We start from the raw sequence: 22392 nt of genomic DNA on the forward strand, positions 1-22392 counted from the left end.
GACCGAAACTTCTTCATTGATGGAGTTCTCTTGGTGGCCGGATCAAGCAAGGAGAAGAAGGAGAGAAAGGAAGCCTAGTCTCTAGCATCCCTTGGAGCATTGGTGGTGGCCGAACCTATCCATCAAGAATGACTCTTGGTCGCCGAAACTTAGAAGGAAGAAGAAGGTGTTTGGTGGTTCTCATCTCGGAAGATCGTTATCCACACAACGTCCAAGGTTAGAAGAGGAATACGGTAGAAGATCAAGAGGTCATTAAAGTTTACAAAGGAAGGTATAATTAGTAATTAATTTCCGCATCATACTAGTTGTATTTCTTTTGTATGAATTCCAAACACAAGAGGGCATTAGATCTAGTTTTTCAAATTAGTTTTTCAAGTTTGTGTTTTCTTCTTTTTCGAATTTGTGATTCAATTGTTCTTTTTGGTTAACATAGAGTTATTTAAGGAAATTAAATATTAGCTTTCCTTAAAAGACTTTGTCTAGGCGGTGGTGGTTACTCCCATATCCAAGAAGGTCATGTGCCTCGCCATGCAGTCCTAGAAGCCAATTTTGGAAATTAATATTTAATGGAATTAATAACATAGGTGGATTTGAATCAATAGTCTTAAGTTCCGCTTGCGATTCAAATCTAAACCATTAAGAACAGATAAGTTAAATTTGGAATCAATAATGTTAAGTTCCGTCTGCGATTCCTAATTTAACTTCTAAAGAACACAATAGATTATTTAAGGAAAAGTTCAATACTTGTACAAAAAATTTTGTACAGTGGAACCGATATGTTTTCCTAGGACTAACCAACATATGCTTTAGAAACAGCAGTGTACATTCTGAATATGGTACCTTCTAAAACAGTTCCTTATACTCCCATGGAATTATGGAATGAGCGTAAGCCTAGTCTGAATCATATCCGGATATGGGGTAATCTAGCACATGTGCTGAAGGGAGATAGTGACAAGTTGGAATCACGTACAGAAGTTTGTCTGTTTGTGGGATATCCTAAGGGAACGAAAGGTGGTTTATTTTATAATCCTAAAAATTAGAAGATCATTGTTAGCACCAATGCTCGATTTTTAGAAGATGATTATGTAATGAACTATAAGTCCATGAGTAAAATTGTTCTAGAAGAAATAAGAGAGGACACGTCTACTCTAGTACCAACAGTACAAGATGAAGTACCACAAGAGATTGCAACACGTGTCACACATGATACACAACCAGAGGCAGTGCCTTGTCATAGTGGGAGGGTTGTAAGGCAACCTGAAAGATTCATGTTTTTGGGAGAGTCTTCAGACTTGATCCCGGGTAAACATTAACCTGATCCCCGGACATATGACGAAACACTCCAAGATATAGATGCAGTATCTTGGCAAAAGGCAATGAATTCTGAAATAGAGTCTATGTATTCTAATAAGGTCTGGGAGCTTGTAGAACCACCAGATGGTGTAAAAGCTGTTGGATGCAAGTGGATCTACAAAAGGAAAAGAGGGACAGACGAGAAGGTAGAAACCTTCAAGGCAAAACTTGTTGCGAAAGGGTATACTCAGAAAGAGGGAATCGATTATGAGGAGACTTTTTTGCCGGTAGCTATGCTTGTAACAACCACCCTTCTTACTACTACTACTCTCTAAGGATGACCGTTACTTAACTACTAACTCTACCTAACCGGTATGATTAAATATCACATGGAAACCCTATCGAAAAATTTCGGCAGAGTCTCCCCTGTACCGGTGACCAAATCTATAATACACAAGATATATACGCAGCCACATGCGGCTGGAACACATTTTATTCACAACCACGCAATAATAAATTCATACTATAATCAAAAGACTAGACTAGCAACAAGTACTAAACACAACTCCCAGAATAGGACATAAATAAGCTACAATACGAATCAAACTCAATCACAATCACATAACTTCATAACAGTATTTAAAGATAAAAACTAAAGCATAAACTCTAATCATTAGGTCCTGCAAGTTTGCTAGCACTCTCTGGATCTCTCCATAGTCCAATCACCACACACATTCATCATCACCACCACCCTGTCGCCTCCCTTCATATCTTATCTTTTCCCTTATCTGCAGTAGGAGGAAAAAAAAAAAGAAGATCTATAAGCGAAAACGCTTAGTAAGTACTAGTCAATCTCACAAAACTCGCAATGCATAAATGTAATGCAAAAGTGCTGAAACTGAAATACTAAAGCAATCCGCATGTGCTCATGATATACAGAAAATAAACTGGATACATGTCAAATTCACTAACTAGCAGGATAACAAGGAATCAATGCGATAAGCTTAGAATTTCAGAAACTAACTTTTATTTATTCTAAGCATGTAACTTGTTTCATTTCTTATATCCTGGTGTTAGAAATTAATCTTTTAATTCCTATCTTTTTCTCTCTTCTTCTTTCTTTCTTTCTTCTTCTTTACTTCTGTCTTAACTTTTCTTTTCTTTGGGCCCAGGCTTAGTACCATCTCATGCGCGTTCCCTAATAGGTTGGGGTTGCGAGCCACCAATCCTAAAAGAGCAGACCTCGGTCTACCAGGGCCAAGACCTCGGAAATGGTCACCTGGATTTGTTTAACGACAAGCTCTTGGATGTCGGGTACTAGCCTCTTGCTTTACTTACTTGTTTTCTTTCTTATTCTGATATTAAAAATGCCCTGGCATTTAATTAAGCTTTAGTGTTCTTTTAATCCTAAACTACTTCCAGACAAAATGGTTTCAGGAATTCTAAAACATAGTAGTAGCATGGGAGTAAACTAATTCCAATCATACTGTAAATGTAGGCAAAGAATGCTACTTTAGTGATTCCAATCATGCTGTAAATATAGGCAAAGAATGCTACTTTAGTGATTCCAATCATGCTGTAAATATAGGCAAAGAATGCTACTTTAGTGATTCCAATCATGCTGTAAATAAAGCAAAAAGGAAGCTAATTCTAGACTTTTTAGCATGCTGCAATAAAAGTAAAAGAATGCAACTTTATGCTTCTTATCATGTTGTAAAAACCCTAAATCCATTTGCTGGAATTTATGGCAGCAATTAGGCCTACACGAATACTACATTTAAGGCTGTAGGCATGCTAAAGAGACAACTATAAGCTGAAATTAAGGCTGTCCAGTTTAACCAGGAGTTCGAAATAGAGTTTCTATGTAAGAAATGCTCAAAATCTACTTGGTATAAGGAGCTAGCGGCTTAGGTAGCACAAGAAACTACTTAACTGTATAACGAAACCAATGGTAAAGCCACTTGGCACAAATCATACTACAAGTTTAATTAATCTAAACAAAATTCGGATCTCCCTGTAAAGCTCACGGCAGGGCTCGATTGACATCAAGAACCCACACAACTTCAATCCCGCAAGCTCAAATCATGCTTTGTTAAATTGGCAAAAGACAATCAAAATCCAATCCTTCCTCAAAAACTCACGGCAGAAATCCATAGGTATCAAAATCCATACTATTTCCATTCCGAAAGCCAACAAATCGAAGCAAAACTCGAAACAACTCCTACCGCAGGTGAGTAGTACTTACCCTTGATTGCTTGGACTTACAACCGAGAAGAGGAAATTTAGGGGTTCGGATGGAGCTTGAAGATCTCGGTCCCTTCTCGTCCGTGCGTTCACCTTGCCGAGAGAAGCTTGGATGTGTGCCGCACCCTCGGAGGAAGAAGCTCGCCGACCGCCGGAGTTAAGCCCTAAGCCAGCTTTCTTCGTTTCCGCCGAGAGAGAAGGCGCCGTCGCGAGGGAGAAGGAGAGGAAAGATTTCGGGAGAAAATGTTGGGTTTTTGGAAAATCCAAAACCTATTTCCCTTTTATATATAAGGGTTTTATTCCAAACTATACTATATCCTTAATTCTCTCTATATAGGGTTAACAGAAATCTCCTAGCTTAGTTGGTCAGGCCGGTTTTGGCTTGGGTCAGTTTGACCCGAGGTCCCGGGTTCAAACCTCACTTCCAACGCTTTTTGTCTAAACTTCTTTGGTTTTGTAACAATGCTAAACGACCTCCAAAAATTACGCAAAAATACTCTAAAAATTTCTAAAAATCTCTAGAATATTTTAAAAGCATTTCCAAATATCTTTATGGGCATTTGAAACTCAGAATAGGGAAAATTGGGTTGTTACAATCCCCCATACCTTATAAAAAGTTCGTCCTCGAACTTAGAATAGCTCTGGATACTTCTGTCTCATACTGTCCTCCCGCTCCCAAGTGATTTCCTCGTGCTTCTGGTTCTGCCAGACGACCTTCACTAGTGGTACTTCTTTGTTTCTCAATCTCTTGACTGCTCTGTCCACTATCTGTGTAGGTATGCTCTCATAACTAAGATCCTCTTGGATCTGCATTGACTGAGGCTGAATCACTTGGCTCGGGTCATGGAGACACTTCCTTAGCATGGAGACATGAAATACATTGTGTATTGCTGACATGTCTTGTGGTAAGTCCAGCCTGTAAGCTACTTTCCCAATCCTCTCTATGATTAGGTAAGGTCCTACATAGCGAGGACTTAATTTGCCCTTCTTGCCAAATCTCATCACTCCCTTCATAGGAGCGACCTTGAGGAAAACTGAATCTCCTACTTGGAATTCCAATGGCCTACGGCGTGTGTCAGCATAACTCTTCTGTCTGCTCTGGGCAGTCTCAATTCTCTGTCTGATTTTCTGGATCGCCTGAGTGGTCTCGTCTATCAGCTCTGTCTGAATACCCAGCTCTACTTCCATTTCTTTTCTCTCTCCTGCTTCTTGCCAGCATATGGGTGATCTGCATTTCCTGCCATATAGTACCTCATAAGGTGCCATCTTGATGGTGGCCTGATAGCTATTGTTGTAGGCAAATTCAACTAAGCACAGATACTTGCACCAACTTCCTTTGAAATCCAGCGCACAAGCTCTGAGCATATCTTCTAAAATCTGATTCACTCGCTCTATCTGTCCATCAGTCTGTGGATGGAAAGCTGTGTTGAACTTGAGTTTAGTGCCTAGTGCATTCTGAACGCACTCCCAAAAGTGTGAAGTGAAGTGCCCATCTCTATCAGAAATGATAGATTTAGGAACTCCATGAAGTCTGACTACCTCTTTAACATATAGCTGGGCCAACTGCTCTATAGAGTGGGACACCTTGATGGCTAGGAAGTGAGCAGACTTGGTCAATCGGTCTACTATTACCCATATCGCATCATATCCATTGGTGGTTCTTGGAAGACCTGTTATGAAGTCCATGGATATATCTTCCCATTTCCATTCTGGTATTGGAAGAGGCTGAAGAACTCCTCCTGGTCTCTGGTGTTCTGCTTTGACTCTCTGGCATGTCAAGCAGGTACTGACATACTTAGCTACATCTCTTTTGAGTCATGACCACCAAAACCTCTGTTTCACATCTTGGTACATCTTGGAAGAACCAGGATGCATGGAATATGGTGTACTGTGAGCTTCCTCTAAGATCTTCTTCCTCAGTTCCTCATCATTGGGCACGCAAATGCGACTCCCCTGATAAAGAATTCCGCTATCTGTCACTCTAAACTCTGAGTTGTCTTCTTTCTGTATCCCCTGCTTGATCTTCTGGATGTCCGGATCTTCACTTTGCTTTCTCTGTATCTCCACAAGCAATGTAGACTCTAAGGTCAATGCCGAGAGCCGTCCTTCGATAATTTCAAGTCCAAAATCTGACAACTCCTTCTGCAGTGGCAGGGCTAGTGATGACAAGGACATCAGTGATGCACTAGATTTTCTGTTGAGTGCATCTGCCACTTTGGTGGTATTTCACAATCGTAATCTTTGACCAACTCCACCTGCTGTCTCATGTTTAAGTCTTTCCGAGTGAAAAGTACTTAAGACTCGATGATCCGTGAAAATTCACTGAACCCCATACAAATAATGTCGCCAGAGTTTAAGTGCGAAAACCACCAGCTCAAGATCATGAGTAGGGTAGTTCTTCTTATAGTCTTTGAGTTGTCTGGAAGCATAAGCTATGACTTTTCCTTCTTGCATGAGTACAACTCCTAAACCCATCTTGGAAGCATCACTGTAGATGTCGAAACTCTTGTCGCTCTGTGGAACAGTCAGAATGGGAGCACTGATCAATCTCTTCTTTAGCTCTTGGAAGCTCTGTTCACATTTATCTGACCATTCGAATTTCTTATTCTTTCTGGTGAGGGCTGTTAGTGGAGAAGCTATCCTGGAAAAATCTTCCACAAACTTCCTGTAGTACCCTGCTAAACCAAGGAAGCTTCTGATCTCTCTGACGTTCTTGGGTCTACTCCAGTTGTTGACCGCTTCCACTTTGGCTGGATCCACTTGAATGCCTTCTTTAGAAATTATGTGACCTAAAAATGCCACCTGATTTAACCAGAACTCGCACTTGGAGAATTTAGCATAAAGCTGCTTCTGCTGAAGAGTCTGCAGTACTATCCTCAAGTGCGTGTCATGCTCCTCTGGGGTCCTTGAATAGACCAGAATGTCATCGATGAATACAATGATAAATTTGTCAAGATACTCTCTGAACACCCTGTTCATTAAGTCCATGAAGACCGCAGGTGCATTGGTCACTCCAAAAGGCATAACTACAAACTCGTAGTGTCCATATCTGGTCCTGAACGACGTTCTGGGTATATCTCTTTCTTTCACCTTCAGCTGATGGTACCCAGAGCGCAGGTCTATCTTTGAGAACACCGTCGCTCCTCTTAACTGATCAAATAAGTCATCAATCCTGGGAAGGGGGTACTTGTTCTTGATCGTCACTTGATTCAAAGCTCTGTAATCTATGCACATCCGCATTGTTCCATCTTTCTTCTTAACAAACAACACAGGAGCTCCCCAAGGTGAGTGACTAGGGCGAATGAAGCCTTTGTCAAGTAACTCCTGTAGTTGCTCTTGTAACTCCTTCAGCTCTGCTGGAGACATGCGATACAGAGCTTTTGAAATTGGACCGGTTCCAGGAGCCAATTCAATCTCAAATTCCACCTCTCTGTTGGGAGGTAGTCCAGGTAACTCTTCTGGAAATACTTCTGGATACTCGCATACTACCCGCACCTCCTCCTGCTTGGGTCCCTTCTGCTCTTCTGCCTTTACTATATATGCAAGAAAGCCTGCACACCCTTTGGTTAACATCTGGTGTGCTGCTAGAGATGAGAGGAGCTTCTGGGTCTTCTTCCTTGGCACTCCTGTGAACTCAAAAGTTGGCTCACCTTCTGGACTAAAAATTACTTTCTTTCTGCGGCAGTCCACTGAGGCACTGTACTTGCTGAGGAAATCCATACCAAAAATGATATCGAAATCCTGCATGGCGAGGACTATTAGATTTACATATAGCTCTCGGTCTGCAATTCTAACCAGTACAGCTCGGAGCCACTGATGGGATTCCATGACTTCCCCAGAAGGTAGGGTTGTCAGGAACTTGGAGTTCATACTTTCTGCAGGCACCTGTAAACTACTGGCAAAAGGTATCGATATAAAAGAATGGGTCGCCCCAGTGTCAAATAGTACAGTAGCTATGTGCTGGAAAATAACTACTTGACCTGTTACGACCGTGGAGGCACTAGCAGCTTCTTCTTTGGTGAGGGAGAATACTCTGGCACCATCAAAGGCTGGGACTGGTGGGGCTTCTAACCTTCCTTGACTGATATAGGGTCCCTCCAATGCTGCTCCCATGTGGTGCAACTGTGCAGGCTGGCCTCCATATTGCAATGGTTGTGGCTGAGGTGCTTTGAATTTATTAGGACACTCTTTAGCCATGTGTCCTTCCTGACCACAGGAGTAACATCCAGTCTTACCCAAGAGACAAGCTCCTAGATGTGTTCTCCCACATTTGGGACAGGGAGGGAACTTGGTCTGCTTGTTTGCTGGTCCTCCCTTCTGGCCACCTCCTGTGTTCCACTGCTTCCTTTTACCTTTGCCTTTCCAGTTCTGCTTACTTGACTGTGACTTCTGGCTTCCTGCTGTCTTGTCCTCTGTCTTCACTGGCTTATGTTGTGCTCGCTGTGCTTTGATGTTGTTCATGTAATGTTCAGCAATTAATGCTCTACTGATCAATTCTTCGCCAGTCTGGGGCCGATGAGCTCCACTGCTCACATTCAGTGCTATCTGTGGTCTCAGCATTCTGAGCATCAGCCTGACTCGCTCCTTCTCTGTACTCACTAGCTCTGGACAGAGACGAGCTAGTCTGTTGAACTTCTTGGCTGCTTCTTCCACTGACAAGTCACCTTGTTTGAATTCTATAAACTCCTCGTAGTGCTTGTTGGTAATCTGCAGGTGGAAGAACTCTTCATAGAACTCTGACTGGAAATCTGCCCAGGTCATCTGATCAGCTGCTCTCTTGGTCTTTATCCTCTCCCACCACATGCGAGCATCTCCAGACAGGCAGAAAGAGGCGCACTTGACCTTCTCGACTTCTGGCCAGTCAAGAAGCTCCATAGTGCTCTCCAGTGTTTTAAACCAAGCCTGGGCATCCCAGAAGCTCTCTGGTTTCAGCTTTAGCCACTGTATAAGGTAAGCTTCTGGTCTCTGGGGTGCTGTGACGGTTCCCTGAGTAGCTGGTGGAGTCTCAGTTACCACTGGGGTCTCTGCAGTGACAACTGGAGGAGGGGGAGGAACTGCTTGCTGGTTTGCCATCAGATTGGCAATCACTTGCTGCTGCTCTGCTACTTGTCTCTGGAGCTGAGCAACCACTTCAGAAAGATTGGGCTCAGTTGCTCTGGGAACTTCGTTCTCTTGAGCTGGTTCCTCAGTGTGAGTAGCACGGGGGCGTCCTCTTCTTGCCATCTAATTATGCAAGGTAAAGGCTTGATATCTTACTTTAACCCTTCTAATCATACATAAATATGAATAAAGAAAAGGAAAACTAAATCTTTGATCTTACGTAAGTACTAAAAAAAACAAATACTCTATACTGCAGTTAATAATAAGGAAAGCAGAATAAAGAAAGAAATTAAATACTTTCTTACTTGGAGACGGCGAGGATGATGCTGATGTGTGTGTGATGCTGGAGAATGGAACACTGCTCTGATACCAACTGTAACAACCACCCTTCTTACTACTACTACTCTCTAAGGATGATCGTTACTTAACTACTAACTCTACCTAACCGGTATGATTAAATATCACATGGAAACCCTACCGAAAAATTTCGGCAGAGTCTCCCCTGTACCGGTGACCAAATCTATAATACACAAGATATATACGCAGCCACATGCGGCTGGAACACATTTTATTCACAACCACGCAATAATAAATTCATACTATAATCAAAAGACTAGACTAGCAACAAGTACTAAACACAACTCCCAGAATAGGACATAAATAAGCTACAATACGAATCAAACTCAATCACAATCACATAACTTCATAACAGTATTTAAAGATAAGAACTAAAGCATAAACTCTAATCATTAGGTCCTGCAAGTTTGCTAGCACTCTCTGGATCTCTCCATAGTCCAATCACCACACACATTCATCATCACCACCACCCTGTCGCCTCCCTTCATATCTTATCTTTTCCCTTATCTGCAGTAGGAGGAAAAAAAAAGAAGATCTATAAGCGAAAACGCTTAGTAAGTACTAGTCAATCTCACAAAACTCGCAATGCATAAATGTAATGCAAAAGTGCTGAAACTGAAATACTAAAGCAATCCGCATGTGCTCATGATATACAGAAAATAAACTGGATACATGTCAAATTCACTAACTAGCAGGATAACAAGGAATCAATGCGATAAGCTTAGAATTTCAGAAACTAACTTTTATTTATTCTAAGCATGTAACTTGTTTCATTTCTTATATCCTGGTGTTAGAAATTAATCTTTTAATTCCTATCTTTTTCTCTCTTCTTCTTTCTTTCTTTCTTCTTCTTTACTTCTGTCTTAACTTTTCTTTTCTTTGGGCCCAGGGTTAGTACCATCTCATGCGCGTTCCCTAATAGGTTGGGGTTGCGAGCCACCAATCCTAAAAGAGCAGACCTCGGTCTACCAGGGCCAAGACCTCGGAAATGGTCACCTGGATTTGTTTAACGACAAGCTCTTGGATGTCGGGTACTAGCCTCTTGCTTTACTTACTTGTTTTCTTTCTTATTCTGATATTAAAAATGCCCTGGCATTTAATTAAGCTTTAGTGTTCTTTTAATCCTAAACTACTTCCAGACAAAATGGTTTCAGGAATTCTAAAACATAGTAGTAGCATGGGAGTAAACTAATTCCAATCATACTGTAAATGTAGGCAAAGAATGCTACTTTAGTGATTCCAATCATGCTGTAATTATAGGCAAAGAATGCTACTTTAGTGATTCCAATCATGCTGTAAATATAGGCAAAGAATGCTACTTTAGTGATTCCAATCATGCTGTAAATAAAGCAAAAAGGAAGCTAATTCTAGACTTTTTAGCATGCTGCAATAAAAGTAAAAGAATGCAACTTTATGCTTCTTATCATGTTGTAAAAACCCTAAATCCATTTGCTGGAATTTATGGCAGCAATTAGGCCTACACGAATACTACATTTAAGGCTGTAGGCATGCTAAAGAGACAACTATAAGCTGAAATTAAGGCTGTCCAGTCTAACCAGGAGTTCGAAATAGAGTTTCTATGTAAGAAATGCTCAAAATCTACTTGGTATAAGGAGCTAGCAGCTTAGGTAGCACAAGAAACTACTTAACTGTATAACGAAACCAATGGTAAAGCCACTTGGCACAAACCATACTACAAGTTTAATTAATCTAAACAAAATTCGGATCTCCCTGTAAAGCTCACGGCAGGGCTCGATTGACATCAAGAACCCACATAACTTCAATCCCGCAAGCTCAAATCATGCTTTGTTAAATTGGCAAAAGACAATCAAAATCCAATCCTTCCTCAAAAACTCACGGCAGAAATCCATAGGTATCAAAATCCATACTATTTCCATTCCGAAAGCCAACAAATCGAAGCAAAACTCGAAACAACTCCTACCGCAGGTGAGTAGTACTTACCCTTGATTGCTTGGACTTACAACCGAGAAGAGGAAATTTAGGGGTTCGGATGGAGCTTGAAGATCTCGGTCCCTTCTCGTCCGTGCGTTCACCTTGCCGAGAGAAGCTCGGATGTGTGCCGCACCCTCGGAGGAAGAAGCTCGCCGACCGCCGGAGTTAAGCCCTAAGCCAGCTTTCTTCGTTTCCGCCGAGAGAGAAGGCGCCGTCGCGAGGGAGAAGGAGAGGAAAGATTTCGGGAGAAAATGTTGGGTTTTTGGAAAATCCAAAACCTAATTCCCTTTTATATATAAGGGTTTTATTCCAAACTATACTATATCCTTAATTCTCTCTATATAGGGTTAACAGAAATCTCCTAGCTTAGTTGGTCAGGCCGGTTTTGGCTTGGGTCAGTCTGACCCGAGGTCCCGGGTTCAAACCTCACTTCCAACGCTTTTTGCCTAAACTTTTTTGGTTTTGTAACAATGCTAAACGACCTCCAAAAATTACACAAAAATACTCTAAAAATTTCTAAAAATCTCTAGAATATTTTAAAAGCATTTCCAAATATCTTTATGGACATTTGAAACTCAGAATAGGGAAAATTGGGTTGTTACAATGCTAAAGTCTATCCGGATACTCTTATCCATTGCCGCTCATATGGATTATGAGATTTGTTAAATGGATGTCAAGACAGCTTTCCTTAATGGAAGTCTTGAAGAAAACATCCATATGAAGCAATCAGAGGGGTTCATTGAAAAGGGCAAAGAGCATCTAGTGTGCAAGCTGAATCGGTCTATTTATGGACTGAAGCAAGCTTCAAGATCTTGGAACATCCAGTTATTGAAGTAATCCAGTCATATGGATTTATTCAGTGTCCGGATGAGTCTTGTGTATACAAGAAGTGTAACGGAAACGTAGTGGTATTTCTTGTACTATACGTAGATGATATTTTGTTAATTGGTAACAATGTTAAAGTATTATCGAACGTAAGGGTATGGTTATCCAAACAATTTGATATGAAAGACTTAGGAGAATGTGCACACATTCTTGGGATCAAAGTCTTAAGGGATCGCAAGAAAAGAATGTTGTGTCTATCTCAAGCTTTATATATAGATACAATCCTTACTCGTTTTACCATGCAAAACTCCAAAAAGGGTTTCTTACCTTTTAGGCATGGAGTAGCCTTATCTAAAGAGATGTCTCCGAAGACATCAAAAGAGATAGAGGACATGAAGGAAGTTCCTTATGCTTCGGCTGTGGAAAGCCTAATGTATGCAGTGTTATGCACGAGACCTGATATCTGTTTTGCTGTGGGCATGGTTAGCAGATATCAGAGTAACCCTGGACAAGGACATTGAACTGCTGTAAAGCATATATTGAAGTACCTGAGAAAGACTAGAGATTATATGCTAGTTTACCAAACAGACGATTTGCTCCCTGTGGGTTACACAGATTCGTACTTCCAATCAGATAGGGACAACAATAAGTTTACATTAGGCTATGTGTTTACTTTAGGAGGTGGAGTTATTGCATGGAGGAGTGTTAAGCAGAAATGCGTTTTAGACTCAACCATGGAAGTTGAGTATGTGGCAGCCTCTGAGGCAGCCAAAGAAGCTGTATGGCTCAGGAACTTCCTAATGGACTTAGATGTGATTCCTGGTTTGCCCAAAATCATCATAATTTATTGTGATAATAGCGGTGCAGTTGCAAACTCGAAGGAACCACGAGCCCATAAGGCAAGTAAACATATAGAGCGCAAGTACCACCTGATACGAGACATCGTCAAGCGAGGAGAAGTTGTCATCGCCAAGATTGCATTAGCAGATAACCTGGCAGATCCTTTCACTAAGGTCCATCCAGCGAAAGCTTTTGATCGGCATGTGGAGGGGATAAGAATCAGATGTATGGCAGCAGATATGACAGCTTAGTCTTTTAGTATAAGTGGGAGATTGTTAGAGTGTATATTAAAAGCTTAGCTTTTGTAAACATTTATTTATGAAATAAAAGAATCACATTGGTCAAATGTCTACATTTTATTTGTTAAGTGTAGTTGTTCAATTAATTTATAATGTAGATAACATGGTGAGTGGTGCCCCACACAGAAGATCATGTTATCAGTTCTTTATAAATTATAAACAGTTGCTCACGACTAAGATGGAAAGGAACAAACCATTGGAATAGTTGTAGTGTAATTAGGTATTAGTTTATCTTGACTAATAAATTACACTAGTACACTCTAAGTGTATTGAGTAGGATCATTTTAGATAAGTTCTTTTATACTGACTTAATAAAAGAACTAGACCTTAGTTATTATGAAAGTGTGTGCTCTTAATCCTAATATAATAACAAGCATATATATTTAGTATTTATTTCTTTAACTTATCAAAGGGTGAGATTTATCTTCATAAATCAATAGGCCCGATAAGTTGGGAAATGCTATTACTTATAGTGTGTATTGTTGATTATAGAAGGAAATTGTGTCCTAGTAATCGAGGTTGAGAATGCCCCCAAGAGGAGTTCATAAGGATTGTCATGTTAAACCCTGCAGGTGGACTTAGTCCGACATGACAATGAGGTTGAGTGTTACTACTCTTGGAGCTATATATTAATTAAGTGAGTTGTCAGTAACTTACTTAATTAGTGGACATTTGTTATCTTAAACACAGGGAGACTAACACACTCATGATAAGAAGGATCGCATAATGTAATTTGGGATTGGTAATGTAGTGCAATAATAACACTCTAGCGGAATGAGCTATTTTTGATGAACTTGAGTTGTGTGTTCGGGACAAACACGGGATACTTAAACTCATCGGAAGGCCAAAACCAATTTCTCCTCTAGGTCCCTGTCATAGCCTCATTAAAGCCTCAAGTCCATCCAAATAAAAGCCCTTCTTGGTGTCCAAGAGAGGGTCGGCCCAAGGCTTGGTGACCAAGCCAAGGGACGGCCACCTTCTTCTCTTAAGGGGCCGACCCCTTGCTTGGTGTCCAAGCAAGAAGGGGCCGGCCATATTAATTCAAAAGTGAAAGGGTATTTTGAATTTTTAAAATCTTCTCTTTGTAGAAAACTATAAGTTTTAAAAGAGAAATTTTAAAATGAAAAACTCTCCTTATTTGAATTAGGTCATATGGTTTAATAGAGAGTTTTAAAAATTTTAAAACTTTCCTTTTTTAACCATCCTCATGGTTCTAGAAAAAAGTAATAGAAGTTTTAAAATTAAAATTTTCTATTTTTGTAAACATGTTTAAAAAGGAAATTTTTAGATGAGAAGTTTTAAATTTTAAAACATGATTTTAATTTTTAAAACTTTCCTTTTTTAACATCCACTTTAAGAAAGAGAGTTTGTAAAATTTTATAAGAGGATTTCTTCTTTTATAAAATTTTATAAAAATTATTTTTCCTTCTTGATGATGTGGCCGGCCACCCTTTCTTGGTGCCCAAGCAAGGGCCGGTCAATCAAGCCAATCATTCCATGATTGATGATTGATCCAATCAAGAGGAAAGAAAAGGAAAAATAAAAAGGAAAATAGGAAAAATAAGAGGAAGATTTTATTTTTTGTAAAAAGTTTTTCCTTATTTGCTTTGGGCAAGTAATATAAAAGAAGGGGAGAGGAGACCTCATGAGATAACAATTCTTATTCTCTTGTTGGTGATCCTCTTGTGGCCGACCCTCTCTCTCTCTCTTTTCCCTTTGCTCTCTTTTGCTCCTTGGTGGTGGTGGTGGGCAAAACATATAGAAGAAGGAGAAGTTCTTTGGGTGGTGTTCATCTTGGAGGTTCGTCGCCCACACAACGTCCAAGGTTAGGTGAGGAATATGACAGAGGATCTTGAGGTAATTAGCATACAAAGAGAAGGTATAACTAGTAATTTTCTTCCACATCATGCTAGTTATTTTTCTTTGTAAGAATTCCAAACACAGGATGCATTAGATTCCAGTTTTTCGAATTTGTTATTCGAGTTTGTGTTTTTTGTTTTTTGAATTTGTGATTCGATTATTCCTTTTGGTTAAACCTAGAATTATATAAGGAAATTAAATATTAGCTTTCCTTAAAAGGTTTTGTCTAGGAAGTGGTGGTTGCTCCCATATCCAAGAAGACCTAGTGTCTCACCATGTTTAACCTGGAAGCCAATTTTGGAAATTAATATTTAATTAAATTTATAACATAGGTGAATTTGGATCAATAGTGTTAAGTTCCGCTTGTGATCCAAGTCTAAACTATTGGTTAGTCCTAAGAAAATCGTACCGGTTCCACTGAACAAAATTTTTTTGTACAAGTGTCGAACCTTTCCTTAAATAACCTATTATGTTCTTTAAAAATTAAATTAGGAATCACAAACGGAACTTAATATCATTGATTCCAAATTCAACTTATATGTTCTTAATGGTTTAGATTTGAATTGCAAGCGGAACTTAACACTATTGATTCAAATCTACCTAAGTTATTAATTCCATAAATATTAATTTCAAAAATAAGCTTTCAGGACTGCATGGAGAGGCACATGGCCTTCTGTAACGCTCGAAAATTCTCAAAACTATTTTAGAAATATTCTATGATTTTTCTGGAATTTTAGAATATTTTTACAGAATTTTTAGAGTAGCGGAAGTAGCAAAAACAAATAGAAAACGAAAACGGCCTAAGCGGGAATTGAACCCGAGACCTATGGTTTACGGATAATTCTAGTAACTAGTTGAACCCAGCAGGGCCGTGCTGAAAGGAAAGGGAGGCAATTAAATTTATATTAGAGTTGGGCCGAATTACCCACCTAATATAAATAGGAAATTATTAAGTGGGGTTTTATTTTGATCGGGATTCCTTCTCCTCAAACCCTCACCGACGCCACCTCTCCCTCTCCTCCCTCTCTCGGCGCCAACCACAAGGAAGGCTAGGGTTCCACCGAAGGGCACTTTCCGGCGACGACTTCGACACGAGGACGCTCCCCTCCGCGAGAGGAACGCCTAGACGCGAGAAGATCGTCGGAAGGATCGTCTCCTCCGGAGATCTAGCGACTAGATTTGTAAGAAATCTAGCACAGGATGTAAGAAACCCTTCACCTGCAGTATAAGTAGTTTTTCGTATGATAGAATGCTTTTAAATTAGTCATATGTAGATTTTTTCGACGCATAGGGTGTATTTAACCCTCCTTGCAGATTTATGGAATTAGTTGAGCACCTCCAGACGGGCCGGACACGTTTACTCCTTTCAGTTGGAGATTCTAGACGTCGTCGGGTGCCTAGAGGTGGTCTCCCTAATAGAGGGGAGAATTGGAGCACACTAAGTGTTCGATAAAATGCTTAGCTCAGTAAAATGCTACAGTAGACATTTTTAATAGCTCCGTGAATGCAATAGAAGCATTTAAAATAGCTTAGTTAGTCTTGCTACAGCATATATGGGACTGCGGTCCAATGGGTGGGCACCCACAGTCGCCTCTAGGTTCAGATAACCTAGTAAAAGCAAGATAAATTAATTAGCTATGATCCAGTATTTTACTTTCAGTAGGGGCACTGTACAGGACTAGATGTCCTTGGGCTGGGCTCCTATAGTCGGTCCCTAGGTTTAGATAACCTAGTAAACCTTACTAAATTCAGGATTTGCAACCCCGGGTCTAGTTAAGGATGCGCGCATAGCACGTACAGTTGCCGAGCCCATTAGCAGCATGATTATGTATTTTAATCTATTATGATATTAGTTTTCCAAACTCCCAATCAGTCATGTGATTATATTCTAAATCAGTTCTAGTTCAGCTTTAGTTTAACTCAGCTATGTTTCAGTTTAGTCCTTTCTTATTGATACACATGCTAGCTTATGATTCGCTTTGTATGCCATGCTTTAGTGTTCATGTTCAGTGATTTCAGTATGCCATGTTTTAACAAGTTTAATATATGTTTGATAGCATGTTTTTAAAGGCATAAATGTATCGTATGCATGTTTTAGTGAGTTAGATGGTTTCTTACTAAGCGAAAGCTTATAGATACTTTCTTTTCCTTATACTGCTGATAAAGGTGAAGGAAAGATGGACTAGCGGATGCTGGAGGGCAATGCTACGAAGATGTATGTGGGCAGGAACTTGGAATAAAGATCTTAGGGAATTTCAGCAAGTTTATTTGAAGCATTAGAACCTTTAGCATTTCTTATTACACTACTTTTGCTTATTTAAGTGTTTACATGCATGGAGTAATAGAAACTCTGCTTAGATTGCTAGAAAACATGTTTAGAATGTTAGCTGTTTGTTATTAGAGTGTTTCCTGGACATTTTAGAACTTGTAATGTGATTGAGGCACGAAATAGTGCTGAAATCAGAGCTCAGCCGCAAAATCAGAAACCTCAATCGATCGGTGGATCGATTGGGGGTTCCCGACTGATCAGCTGATCGATTGGGCAATCTGTTCCGTGAACAGTAGGCTTCTGGATCGATCAGCCGATCGATCCAGCAAGTTCTGTCGCGAACAGAAGGCTCTAGGATCGATCACTGGATCGATTGACCAGTCTGGATCGATCAGACGATCGATCCAGAATATTACCCCGAGCACAGTAGCGTGCTGGATCGATCACTGGATCGATCCAACCCATGTCCCGGATACAGTAACCCTCTGAATCGATATCCGGATCGATTCGACCATTCCAATCGATCCGTGGATCGATTGGGAGGCCTGATATCAGCTAGAAACCCTTAGTTAAGTTCCTTGACCATAAGGGGAGGTAATAATGACATGAATAGCTTAGATTACACCCCTTAGCACATGTAGAACCAAGAAATGTTAGTAGTTTAGCAAAATTTTAATTAGTACAGCTTCCGCACCTAGATTTAGTAATGGTCATGGATTAGTTAGCACAGCATAATGTGACGATCGACCTTACAGCTTAGTTAGTAGAAGGCGGGTCGTTACGGAGTGGTATCAGAGCAGTTTCCATACTTCCTACACACACATCAGCATTGAACCTGCAGCTTCCAAGTAAGAATCGTCTCCCACTTTATTATGTTCTTTCTTTCATGTTTATAGATATTGTAGCATGTTGATTGATGATAGTGCCTAACATGATAGTGATAGTAGTTATATAAACATGATTGCCTTAGTTATGTATATCCTCTATGTCTTTAGAATGGCACGAGGACGCTCAGCTAGAAGGCCACCAGCTACTGAGCCCCAGCATGAGGCAGGCAGTTCAGTGCCTCCAGCAACTAGCTGAACAGCAATAGGAGATAGCCACCTTAAAGGCTAATCAGCAGAATACTCCCACAGTCACCCCGGAACCGAATCTGGCAACGCCAGTAGTCTTAGAGGTTCCCCCAGTCCAGCCTACAGCACCAGTAGCCCCAACAACAGAGGCAAAGAGAGAAGCCTATCTGATCTAGTGGCAGAGAGTCAAGCCCGATAACTTCTCAGGCACCAACGAACCATGGGATGCTCAAGCCTGGTTCAAAACACTGGAGTGTACGATAGAGCTTCTGGACTGGCCAAACCATGAGAAGGTGAAGTGCGCCTCCTTCTGTCTGACAGGAGATGCACGCATGTGGTGGGAGAGAATTAGAGCGAAGCGCCCAGTAAATCAGATGACATGGGCTGACTTCGAGAAAGAATTCTTCGAGGAGTTCTTTCACATGCGGGTCACAAACCGCCACTACGACGAGTTCACTGAGTTTCGTCAGGGCAACCTATCAGTTGAGGAAGCCGTGAAGAAATTCAACAGATTGGCTCGTCTATGCCCTGAACTAGTCAGCACAGAAAAAGAAAGAGTCCGGTTGATGCTCAAGATGCTGAGGCCGGAAATAGCGATGAACGTGGCTGGCGGCATTCATAGGCCGCAAATCACAGAAGAACTAGTCAGCAGTGCTCTGACCACCGAGCATTACCAGAACAGTATAAAGCAGCAGAAGCAAGTCCTCTCAGAATCTAAAGGTCAAGGAGGCTCAAGTACTCAGAAACACCAGGGCCACAGCTCTCATGGCTCTAACTGGAAGGGGAACTCCAGCAACAAGCGCAAACTAGGGAGTTACCCAAAAGGAGGACCAGCTAGCAAATAGCCTAGTTATCCCAAATGTGCTACTTGTGGGAGATTCCACCCTGGAGTTTGTCGTAAGGGCACACGAGGATGCTTTGAGTGCGGACAAGAAGGGCACATGGCCAAGCAGTGTCCGAACAAGACCAGCTTTCCTCCACCACAACCAATCCAGTATGAAGCCAAGCCAGCACAGTTGCATCTGATGCAGGCCGCTTTAGACGGTCCACACATCAACCAGGGCAGACTAGAAGCCCCTCCAGCTACAACCAATGCGAGGATCTACTCACTGACCAGAGAGGACGTAGCAAATGCCTCGACAGTTGTTACAGGTCAGATTAGTATTTTACAGCAAAGTACAACTGTCTTATTCGATACTGGGGCAACCCATTCATATATATCCAGGGCATTTGCTGAGAAGTTAGCAAGACCTCCAGAGGTACTCAGTAGTCAGTTTCTGACAACGTTACCTTCAGGAGAAATTATGGCATCCACGCACTGGTTCAGAGCAGTGCCAGTCATTATAGCAGGCAGAGAACTCTTTTGTGATCTGATAGTGCTAAATATGACTGACTATGATGTCATCTTTGGAATGGACTTCTTGATCAGATACTGTGCTTCCATCGAGTGTCGTAAACAAAAAGTCGTGTTCCAACCTGAAGCAGAAGCACAGTTCGAGTTCATCGGAGAACCCAAGAGAAAGGCCAAGAAGTTTCTCTCAGCTCTGAAGGCACAGAAATTAATGGATTCAGGATGTACGGGATTTTTAGCGCATGTAGTCAATGTCAGTCAGGACAAGGGCCAACAGCTAGCAGAGGTCCGAGTCATATGTGACTACCCAGCAGTCTTCCCTGAAGAGTTACCAGGCTTAGCACCAGACAGGGAGATTGAATTCGAGATAGAGCTCATTCCCGGTACCAATCCTATTTCCAAAGCGCCTTATCGCATGACTCCAGCAGAACTGAAGGAACTGAGCTGCTTGACAAGGGCTTCATACGTCCTAGTCACTCACCATGGGGAGCGCCTGTATTGTTCGTGAAGAAGAAGGACGGGAGCATGCGTCTGTGTATAGACTACCGAGCACTGAACCAAGTCACGATCAAGAACAGATATCCTCTTCCCAGAATAGATGACCTGTTCGATCAGCTAAAGGGAGCAGCAGTGTTCTCTAAGATAGACCTCAGATCAGGTTATCATCAGGTGAAGGTCAAAGAAGGAGACATACCCAAGACAACATTCAGAACCAGATACGGACATTATGAGTTCGTAGTCATGCCCTTCGGCGTGACAAATGCTCCAGCTACTTTCATGGACCTCATGAACAGGGTATTCAGAGAATACTTAGATAAGTTCGTTATCGTATTCATCGATGACATTCTTATCTATTCAGGAACTCAGGAAGAACACGCAGAGCACCTGAAAATAGTATTACAGACCCTTCAGCAGAATCAGTTGTACGCCAAGTTCATGAAATGTGAATTGGTTAGATCATGTGTCCTTCCTGGGTCACATCATCTCAAAGGATGGTATCATGGTAGACCCCAGTAAGATAGAAGCTGTGAGCAACTGGAAAAGGCCCAAGAACGCTAGTGAGATCAGAAGTTTTCTGGGATTAGCAGGTTACTACAGGAAATTCGTAGAGGACTTCTCCAGGATAGCCTCCCCACTGACAGCTCTTACCAGAAAGAACAGAAAGTGACTGTGAGAACAGTTTCAGCGAGCTGAAGAGGAGATTGACCAGTGCACCTATTCTGACTCTACCAGAAAGCACAGACAGCTTTGATATATATAGTGATGCCTCTAAACTGGGACTAGGAGCAGTGCTGATGCAAGATGGTAAGGTAATCGCCTACGCCTCCAGACAACTCAAGGATTATGAGAGGAATTACCCCACTCATGACCTTGAGCTTGCAGCAGTTGTGTTCGCTCTCAAAATTTGGAGACATTACTTGTATGGAGCTCAGTGCAAAGTGTATACAGATCACCAGAGTTTGAAGTACTTCTTCACTCAGAAGGATGTGAATATGCGACAGCGTAGATGGCCAGAGCTGGTCAAAGACTACGACATAGACATCCTCTACCACCCAGGAAAAGCAAATAGGGTAGCAGACGCCCTTAGCAGAAAGTCTAGTGCTGCCCTATTATCTCTAGCAGCCATGTCACCACCCCTACAGAAAGAGATTACAGATTTCGGTCCCGAACTCATAGTCGGACAGCTCTCTACTATGACATTAGAGTCTACCTTGCTTGGTGATATCCAGACAGCTCAGGAGCAGGATCCTGAAATTCAGAAAATCAAGCAAGAATTAGCAGAATCAGAAAGTGGAGAATTCAGAGTGTCCACTAGCGGGGTGTTGTACTTTGGTGACAGATTATGTGTTCCAGATTAGGAAGAACTCAGAAGAAAGATTTTAGATGAGGCTCACAAGACTCCCTATGCGATGCATCCTGGCACCACCAAAATGTATCAGGACTTGAAGAAACGTTTTTGGTAGCCTGGGATGAAGAGAGACATCGCTCTATATGTCAGCACCTGCCTAACCTGTCAGAGGGTTAAGGCAGAACATCAGAGACCAGGAGGAGTTCTGCAGCCCATTCAGATTCCAGAATGGAAGTGGGAAGACATTTCTATGGATTTCATAGTGGGATTACCCAGAACCACGAATGGTTTTGATACCATCTGGGTAATAGTCGACAGGTTGACTAAATCAGCCCACTTCTTAGCTATCAGGATATCCTACTCCATGGAGCAGCTGGCTCAGTTATATCTCAAGGAGATCGGTAGACTACATGGAGTCCCACGAACCATTATTTCAGACAGGGACAGTAGGTTCACATCACACTTCTGGGAGTGTGTACAGTCAGCTTTGGGCACGAAGTTAAAGTTTAGCACAACCTTCCATCCTCAGACAGGTGGACAGACGAAGCGAGTAAATCAGGTACTCGAAGATATGCTCCGAGCATGTGCCCTAGATTTCAAAGGAAGTTGGTGCAAATATCTGAGTCTAGCAGAATTTGCATACAACAACAGCTATCAGGCCACTATCGGTATGACACCTTATGAGGCTCTCTATGGGCGGAGGTGTAGATCTCCAATCTGCTGGTATGAGAGTGGTGAACAGAAAGAACTAGAACTTCAGACAGATCTAGTGACAGATACCACAACAGCTATACAGCAGATCCGCCAGAGGATAGAGACAGCTCAGAGCCGCCAGAAAAGCTATGCTGATACACGGCGCAGACCTTTAGAGTTTTTAGTTGGGGATTCAGTGTTCCTCAGAGTAGCTCCTATGAAGGGAGTAATGCGTTTTGGGAAGAAGGGCAAGCTAAGTCCCAGATATGTGGGATCATACCTTATCAGCAGAAGAGTGGACAAGGTAGCATATGAGCTAGAGCTACCCCAGGAAATGTCAGCTGTACATAATGTATTTCACGTCTCTATGCTGAAGAAGCATATCC

General features: G+C 41.6%; 1 protein-coding gene across 1 annotated transcript in view; it reads left to right on the forward strand.

The window, feature by feature from the left end:
- Positions 1–17109, forward strand: part of LOC122001387 (BTB/POZ domain-containing protein At5g60050-like) — a 46164-nt gene extending 29055 nt beyond the window's left edge. Inside the window, exon 3 of the mRNA XM_042556101.1 lies at positions 16938–17109. The gene's annotated coding sequence lies outside the window, so the exon portion shown is untranslated. The remainder of the gene's footprint in view (positions 1–16937) is intronic.
- Positions 17110–22392: the final 5283 nt, after the last annotated feature.

The sequence above is a fragment of the Zingiber officinale genome, chromosome 7A (genome assembly GCF_018446385.1).
Source record: "Zingiber officinale cultivar Zhangliang chromosome 7A, Zo_v1.1, whole genome shotgun sequence".
Taxonomy (NCBI): Eukaryota; Viridiplantae; Streptophyta; class Magnoliopsida; order Zingiberales; family Zingiberaceae; genus Zingiber; species Zingiber officinale.